The following is a 10,000-nucleotide window of genomic DNA, read 5'->3' on the forward strand; positions in this document are numbered from 1 at the left end:
GTATGTATGTATGTATGTATGTATTTTCCTTTAAAAGGTGTAGACTCAGAGGTGACTTGATTCTAAAGCAAATTGACATAAAAAATGACAAAATTTTCACACTGAATGATAATAAGAAAAAAATAAATAAAGGTGTCAAACTGTCAGAAAATAGGTTTAATTTGGAAATGTGTAGAAATAACTTCGGCAACCGTGTGGCTAACAAATGAAATAATCCTCCTACAGAGGTAGCGCAATGTAGTTCAGTTTGAAACTTTAAGATTTGTTTAGATAAATACTTAAGCATGATGCTATAATGTCTGTCATTTACTTTATTTTATCTATTTGTTTGTTTGTCATCCTTTCTCTATTTTTTTTATTATTATTTATCTTTCCATTTATTATTATTTTCCTATTTACAGGTTTGTTTATTATTCAACTCTAGTTATGTATTTATTTATTTACTTATTATTATTTATATTATCATTACTTTTTTATCTATTCATTTATCTATTTATTATTATTATATATTTTGCATCCGATATATATATATATATATATATATATATATATATATATATATATACATATTAACCACCACAATGCACTTTAATTCTAAGCCATCAAGATCGGGAGACCTAATGGAGACCGATATGCAGAAATTAAAATACGGTTCTGCCAAGGACATCAAACCCAGCAACCGCATGACAAGTGCCGTAGTAACTTACCAACTACGCTATCAGAGATATAAGTTGAGCGTAACTTTTCTTATATATATTTGTATGCTTGAGTTACATACACATACATAAAATTTTGCGCTCAACCCATCTCCACTATGATAGTACAATTGGAATCTTGTCCACTATTTCAGGTTCTGTTGTAGGTCCAGCCTCGATGGTTCTTCCTCATTTCTATACCTAGTATTCTCTTGTATCCATTGCGTCATTGTATGTTCTATAATCATATCAAGTAGTGCATTTCCCATAGGTCGTCTCCATCCTTCGCTAACATCTCTTCACAGCGGATTTCTTTACAATTAAAGTCACCCATTATATCTATTCTTCCTCCATCTTCCATTATCTTATTTAGTGTTATCCTTGTGTCTTCAAACATATTTTTGTGTTCTCTCTCTTCCCATGAAGCCGTTTTAGGAGGCACATAATTTACCACAAACTTCCTGCTCTTCCCATCCCTGTCCACCATTTCCATCATAATCATCTCATCTCTATTCTTTCTATATGTGACATTCCTCACATTTATATCCTACTTAGTCATGAACATAACTCCAACCCCTTGTTCTACCTCTGTTTCTAATCCAATAATTGTATGCAACATTCCCTACACTGTTGGGTGGTAGTGGACCTTTCAATTTTGTCTCTACAATTCCCATTATGTCCGGTCCTTTTTCCTTCAGGTAATCATTCAGTTCGTTCAAGCCTGTTATTAAGCCATCTATATTTGTTTTCCTTCCATTTTTCTCTACTATGAACCATTTTCTCACTTTCATATCCACTACTCTACAAATAGAAGTTCTCTTTATCTGACTCTGTTCTGATCTCGTTTATTTCCTTTAGCTTTTAGTGTTTTGTCTTCTCATCCTCTCTTTCTGCTTTATTCATCTCTCTTTTTATATAGATCACTGTTTATATAGATCACTTTTTGCTAGTTTCCCTGTTTTTGCTAAGATATTCTCTGCTGTCGTTTGTGACCTGAATTTAACCTTAATTGGTCTGGTCTTATCTGTATTGCATTTCCCTAGGCTATATATTTCTTCAATTTCTTTCTCTGTTTCTTGTTCATCTTATTCAACTACTTCTAATATCTTGTTTACTTTTTCCTTCTCCTCCTTTACTCTTGTAGTCCTATTTGAATTATGGTTCTCTTCCATCCCTAATATAATTATACATTTCTTTTTATCCGCTAAGTCTCTTACTATATTCTCCTTCTCCCTCACCACATTAATAAATGTGCCCTTGGTTTGTTCTTTCATCTGTTGTTTTACTATATCTCTAAATTCAATTTTGTTGTTCTCCTGGACTTTTCTTCAACTCTGTACTTCTTTTGCTATGGACTTTATTTTCTTTATTATTATTCTTTAATTCCTCATTCTCATCCTTTACTTCTTTTTACTGTCTTTTTAATTCTTCTGTTTCTTTGTTTAGGTTTTGGTTCTCATTTAGTTCTTCCAATTTATAAACTCTTTATGTAACCCGTGTAAGTTGACTGAACCTCTCCTCCCACTGTTCGTTCATTTTCTCTAGCTTTTCCTCTAGACTTGCTAATCGGGGGAGGTTGTCATCTCCTCCCTCATTAAATCTATTGAAATAATTATCTTCACCTTCTATTGCGCTGCTCTTATCTATATTTCTAATATTTATATTTTTACTAATCTCTTCGACTTCACCCCTATCGTCTGGGCATCTTTTGTTGACATTCCTTCTGACTTCCGTGGCCCGTTCTTCCCCTTCCTCATTTCCTTCCATTTTCCTCAGTAGTCCCTCCCTTTCTCATTTCACTTCACCTTCCCAACACACCACGAGCTTTCCCCTTCCCTACTAATACAACACAGGTACTCCCTCGTCGTTGAGATCCACAATTTTTTTTTCTTGGAGTTCCAAACTTCGCTGTCACTTTGACTGCCGTGTGTGTGTGTGTGTGTGTGTGTGTGTGTGTGTGTGTGTGTGTGTGTGTGTGTGTGTGTGTGTGTGTGTGTGTGTATGTGTGTGTGTGTGTGTGTGTATGTGCGTGTGTGTGTGTGTGTGTGTGTGTGTGTGTGTGTGTGTGTGTGTGTGTGTGTGTGTGTGTGTGTGTGTGTGTGAGTGTGTGTGTGTGTGTGTGTGTGTGTGTGTGTGTGTGTGTGTGTGTGTGTGTGTGTGTGTGTGTGTGTGTGTGTGTGTGTGTGTGTGTGTGTGTGTGTGTGTGTGTGTGTGTGTGTGTGTGTGTGTGTGTGTGTGTGTGTGTGTGTGTGTGTGTGTGTGTGTGTGTGTATGTGTGTGTGTGTGTGCGTGTGTGTGTGTGTGTTACAGGCAGATTGAACTGACCAGTCCCCATGTTGCTATTATACTTTGTATTACAAGCGCCCAGCACCTCTTTCGAATATTTTCTTCTTATACATCTACCGTTTCAGGTTCTCCTCTTTTCTTCCCTTTCTTTCGCTTCCTTTCATAACGTCAAAAATTTGATTCTCTCTCAGTATTTATAGATCGAAATCATTTGTAAAACTACTTCTATTTAATTTTCTGTTTCTTCTCTTGTGGCAGGATTTGGCCTTTCATTCTTGGGTTTTATTTCTTTCGTAGTCCTATTTACGTCGTACAAAACCATGACCTTCCCTGAAGATTGAAAATGTTTTCCACCTATTGTATTAGTGTTTTCTTCTTATTTCACTTTCTTCACTTAATCTCTCTTCTTTTACATCTACTTACAGTTTCTTCATATCATTTGATAATATACGAATGGAGAACCTGTCCTTTATAATAAAAAATAATTCAATTTTTTTCATTTATATATTAGTTTATTTATCTATTTACTTATTCATTCATTTATGTATCTATTTATTAATCTATTTATTTCTTATTTATATTATTACCTATTCATTTGTTTAGCTATCAATTAATATACTTATTTGTTTATCTATTTATTTATTTATGATTCTTATTTACTCTATCATTTCTTTTTACTTCGAACGACACACCAATTAAGTCGTGAAAAAAGTTCACTTAGAGTCTGTGACCAAAAGACCTTCACAACCTCTCTAGAGGACATCAGCCAATGTCACACCCTCTCTAGAGGACATCAGCCAATGTCACACCTCATTTGGATTCTTTGTCGGAAAGATCGCGCTTCTGTCATTGAGAACAATATTGTACCGAAGAAGTTGTATCGTTGAGGTGTCAAAGGAATTTTTTAAAAAGGAGAAGAGAACGGAAGAATAATGGAACTCAAAAGTGATCAGCGTTTTTTTTTTCTTTCTTTTTTGAGACCAGTCTTCAACCATAAAAGAATGCTAAGTGACTCTGGTCAGTAGGGATGTCACTAGAGTCCATAGAATATTGACTCAATAATACATAGACTTTATCCTATATAGGGTAGCAAATGGAAGCAACTACATATACTTCATCATCCATTCACTCTCTATACTCATTCTTTATATACACATGCCATATGAACCTCTTCAGCAGTGTTTAATAACAATCTATCTTTAAGCTTTCCTTCGCCTCAATTAAGAAAACTATTCTCTTGTCTGACTCACTCGCATTTTCTCGTCTTTTCTGACGAAATCTCTTTGTCACTGCTTTCTATTACTTTTTGTTTGACAACAGGAACCTTTTCCATTTCCTTTATTTCCATTTGATATTGCCTTTGCATTTGTGTTTATGTGTTTCTGTTTATGTGCGTGTGTGTGTGTGTGTGTGTGTGTGTGTGTGTGTGTGTGTGTGTGTGTGTGTGTGTGTGTGTGTGTGTGTGTGTGTGTGTGTGTGTGTGTGTGTGTGTGTGTGTGTGTGTGTGTGTGTGTGTGTGTGTGTGTGTGTGTGTGTGTGTGTGTGTGTGTTTGTGTGTGTGTGTGTGTGTGTGTGTGTGTGTGTGTGTGTGTGTGTGTGTATTCACTTGGTCTTTGGATCACGTGTTGGACTCGTGATCGACAGCTATTTCCCTCCTGGAAGAGAGCTCAGAGCTCGTAGGTCCGATCTATGGGTAATGCTATGACCTTGCACACACACACACACCCAACTCCCCGCCCACGAGAGTTGGAGTAACACCCCTCAGCGCTGCGATACTGATATTATTTCAGCCCCGGGCGAGGATCGAACCCGGGCCTCCGTAGTGGCATGCCAGAGCTCTAACCACAGCGCCATGTGTGTGTGTGTGTGTGTGTGTGTGTGTGTGTGAGTGTGTGTGTGTGTGTGTGTGTGTGTGTGTGTGTGTGTGTGTGTGTGTGTGTGTGTGTGTGTGTGTGTGTGTGTGTGTGTGTGTGTGTGTGTACAATTTTATTTATTCCCGTAGCCCTACGTTGGTAGTAAAGGTATTGCAAGATTTCAAAGACTTTATCTCATATCAAGAGACTCTTTTGTGTTCTTATCTATCTGACACTATAGAATTTTCTTCCATTTAATATAATTCTATCCAAACTATGTTATTTTTTATAATTTTACTCTGAGTAACTTCAAACGCTTTCATTTAACTATATAGTAAAGTTAATTAATTTTCATTGTGACCCCAGAGAACAAAGAGGATTGGTTCGTTTATAAAAGAGCACCTTCTATTCTAATATCTATTTTCATTTAATTTATCTAACTTTATTTATTCATTTCTCTATTTATTGATTTATTTTTATGTTTATTTGTATTATTCTTTATCTATGCATTCACTTATTCACTTATTCATATATTTACTTATAGAGTGGTTAACGACTTAGTAACCCTGTAGTTAGCGTTGAAGCTATTGGTTGTTTTAAGAAAATGTAACTTCATGGATGGGAATAATAAGTGGTAAACACATTGAATTGTCTAGTGTAGGCCTTGTAGTTTCTTATAGTCTCCTTCATTCTTATGTTCTTATTTTCTTATTATTTATTCATTTATTAGTTACTTATTCATATATTTACTAATTTTTCATTAAATTCTTATCTATATATGCGTTTACTCACTTATTTAATTTACTTATTTATTTTATGCACTTATTTATTCATTTACAAATTGATATACTTATTGAGTTATTTCTAATTCATTTATATATTTATCTTATTATTTTGTGTACGTCTGCATGTTCCAGATATTTGTCAACAAATATATACAATCCATGTACGCTGCTATGAGCAGAGACAATTAGATGGGAAATCTGACAAAGAAACTAAGAGAGAATCAATATCATCAATCTTACAAATGTGTTAAAGCTCACGCGACTTCAACTTCTACTTCCCCACCACTGTTCCAGCAATGACTAAACCTTTAGGCAGCGATTGTATTTTCCTCTTCGACCACTTAGTTAAACAGGTCACTTTGTAAGTGTGAGTGCCAATTGCCTGATGTCTGTAATCATCATATTGTATTGATATATCATACATGTAAATTATATGATTCAAGCTAGCTGTAGCTCATGGCGTATAATGTTTGATTTAAGTATGTACTTTACGACTTATGGAATATAATATTGGAAGTGTACATCTTTGGAATTGAGTCCTTACATTGATTCATTGTGTATATTAAATTGTGCTTTGAAATTATGCTAGAAGATAATGGTATTGTTATGAAAAAATATAATTCATTAATTTATGCTCCCGTTGTATTGTTCCGCAATAGAAAGTAGTGTTATTGCGGTGTTAATGAGTGCAATAGAAAGTATTACTGTATGGTGACGGTATACTGTATATAAGCCAATAAAATATTGTGTACTGTAGACTGTGAACCGAAGAAGACATGTATGGGTTATTATAGTGGTGGAATTGTTACCCTCTATATGCACTGAGTAGTGACGTGAATGGCGTCGGTAGTAGACCACTTCTGAGCGTTCCTTTTAGTGGAGAAAACGTGTGTTGAGCAAGTAGCCTAGGAAACCCCTTTTGGTGAGCATTAAGTGAGAATAGTATGTCAAATGTAGAAGTCACATCATTGATATCGTATATTTGGTTTGTCAGACCATGTATGGATGGAAATAGTAAGGAGCGGATTTATGATGAGCCATGGTGGCAAAATTAATCATGGTATGTGGTCTTGGCAAGGTTAAATCGATTGTGTGGAGTACTGAATCATGGTAGAAAAGAATCGATAATGAAATGTATTAGATTATTGATTGTGATGGAATGATTGTCAGTGCAACCTATTGATTATCAATACAATTTTTTTTATTATGAATGGTATTTACAGATACCATAGTCTGTAGGATAACCAACACCAGGCCCGAGGGGCTCCTTATTAAATGAGTATGAGTGACATGATTCCTTATTCCTCCTGTACCTCATTCCACATACCTTGGGCAACGGAATGTGATAGTAAGTCTCGTGAAAGCCACGTATACTAGGTCAAAGGTCACTCTTATCTACCTCTAGGGTTGTTGCTATTGGAAACCATTACAAAATGTAATATATATCCTTTTCAAACCAAAAATTATCCCCTTTCGGTTTTAAACTGGGTGAAATGGAATCGAGTTTCTGTTGGAAACATTGTAAACACACGCGCGCGCGCGCCCATATATATATATATATATATATATATATATATATATATATATATATATTTATATATAAATATATATATATATGTTTTAGTGTGTGTGTGTGTGTGTGTGTGTGTGTGTGTGTGTGTGTGTGTGTGTGTGTGTGTGTGTGTGTGTGTGTGTGCGTGTGTATGTGTGTGTGTGTGTGCGTGCGTGCGTGTGTGTGTGTGTGTGGTGTGTGTGTGTGTGTGTGTGTGTGTGTGTGTGTGTGTGTGTGTGTGTGTGTGTGTGTGTGTGTGTGTTTGTGTGTGTGTGTGTGTGTGTGTGTGTGTGTGTGTGTGTGTGTGTGTGTGTGTGTGTGTGTGTGTGTGTGTGTGTGTGTGTGTGTGTGTGTGTGTGTGTGTGTGTGTATTTACCTAGTTGTATTTACCTAGTTGTATTTTACGGGAAGGGGAGCTATGCTCGTGGGATCCCGTCTTCATATCTCATTTTATCTAAACTATTTTTAAATTCATGTATTGTTTTTGCACACACCACTTTCTCATCTAACTTGTTCCAACTGTCTATTACTCTGTGAGGAAAGCTGTTCTTTTTCAAATCTCTTCTATAGCTGTCTTTTTTTATTTTCTTTCCGTGTCCTCTTGTATTTCTGTCATCCCATTTTATCAGATTCTCTCTATCAGTAATTTCTATGCCTTTCATGATTCTGTAAATAGCTATCAAATCTCCTCTCTCTCTTCTTTGCTCTAGTGTCTGTAGTTTAAGTTTTTGTAGTCTCTCTTCATATGATAGTTTTGAGAGTGTTGGTGCCAGTTTTGTGATTGCTCTTTGTATTCTTTCAAGTTTTTTTATACATTTTTTTGTACTTGGTGACCATATCGTTGCTGCATATTCTAATCTTGGTCTTATCAGGGTGATTAGGATTTTCCTCACCATTTCTTCATCCAGGTATGTAAATGCCACTTTGATTGTTCTTATTAAATTATAAGTTTCTCCAAAAATCTTATTTATATGTTTCTCAGGTGACATACTATTCATAACAATGACTCCCAGGTCCTTCTCATTTTCTACTTTTTTTATTCCTTCTTCTCCCAAATTATATGATCCTGTTATTCTATTTTTGCTTTTTCCAAATTCCATTATACTACACTTTTTTGTATTGAACTCCATCTCCCACTTCCTACTCCATTCTTGTACTTCATTTAGATCCCTCTGTAGTGATTCACAATCTTCTTCAGTTTTCACTCTTTTCAGTAGTTTTGCATCATCTGCAAAGAAGCTCATATAGCTTTCAATTCCTTCATCCATATCATTAATATATATAGCAAACATTATTGGGGCCAGAACTGTTCCCTGCGGGACACCACTTATTACTTCATTCCATTTTGAGTGCTGATCTCTTATCACTACTCTCATTTTTCTTTCTTGCAAAAAGTCTTCCATCCAATTTAGCAATTTACCTTGTATTCCTCCTTCATATTCTAATTTCTTAAGCAACTTCTTATGTGGTACTTTGTCAAAAGCTTTTTTTAGGTCTAGAAATGCACAATCAGCCCATCCATCTCTTTCTTGTATTATATCTATTAGCCTTGAATAGAAACATATTAAATTGGTGACGCATGACCGTCCTTGTCTGAATCCAAATTGCCTTGGATTTAGTACGTTGTTTTTTTCCAAGTATTTTACCCATCTACTTTTGATAATTCTTTCACAAATTTTTGCTATTGTACTTGTTAGAGAGACTGGTCTATAGTTGGTAGGTTCTTCTTTATTTCCTCCTTTATATATAGGTACTATATTTGCTTTTTTCCAATCTTCTGGAACTTTTCCTTCTTTTAAGGAACTGCTTATTATGCTATGTATTTTGTCTGCCAGTTCATTCCTGCATTCTTTCAGAATCCAGTTTGCTATTTCATCTGGCCCATGCGATTTTCTGACATCAAAATTACCCAAGTGTGTCAATATTTCATTCTTTGTTACTTCTATTTCTTCCATAGGGGGGACTTTTTCTTTCCACTCAATCTCTTCAGGTTGTATATTTTCCCTTGTAAACACTGATTTAAAATGTTTGTTCATAATTTCCGCCATTTCCATTTCCTCAGTGTATTCAACTCCTCCTTGTCTCAATTTCTCCAAGTCTTGTTTGTTTTTCAGTTTATTGTTTACAAATCTGTAGAATAGTTTTGGTTGATCTTTACACTTTTCTATAACATCTTTTTCATATTTTCTTTTTTTCTCTCTGCACTTTTGTACATATTCATTTCTATAACCAGTATATATTTTCCATTTTTCAGGTCTTCTGTCTTTTTTCCATCTGGTCCAGGCTTTGTCTCTTTTGTCTTTTAACTCCCTACAACTTTTGTTGTACCAGCATTTTACATATTCTTTTTCTTGTTTTTGTCTTGGGACATACTTTTCCACTCCTTTTTTGTAAATTTTTGTCAAAATATTCCATTTCTCTTCCACTGATGTTTCTTCTTTGTATATTTCTTCCCAGTTTTCTTGTTGGAAGAATTCTCTTATTTTATCAAAGTTTGTTTTTTCATACATCATTCTTCCTTTTCTATATTGTTCATTTCTTTTCATATATTTTTCTTCATTAAGTTCCAGTTCAATCAATATGTGGTCACTTTTACCTATTGGTGTTTTATATTCAATCTTGTCCACTATTCTAGGTTCAGATGTAATTATTAAGTCTAGCCTCGATGGTTCTTCTTCATTTCTATACCTAGTGTTCTCTTGTATCCATTGTGTCATTGAATGGTCAGTAATCATCTCAAGTAGAGCATTTCCCCATGAGTCATCACCACTCTTTACTGTCATTTCTTCCCAGCAGATTTCTTTGCAATTAAAGTCGCCCATCATAACT

The sequence above is a fragment of the Oratosquilla oratoria genome, chromosome 26 (assembly GCF_046742065.1).
Source record: "Oratosquilla oratoria isolate Oo_2021 chromosome 26, ASM4674206v1, whole genome shotgun sequence".
NCBI classification, from domain to species: Eukaryota; Metazoa; Arthropoda; class Malacostraca; order Stomatopoda; family Squillidae; genus Oratosquilla; species Oratosquilla oratoria.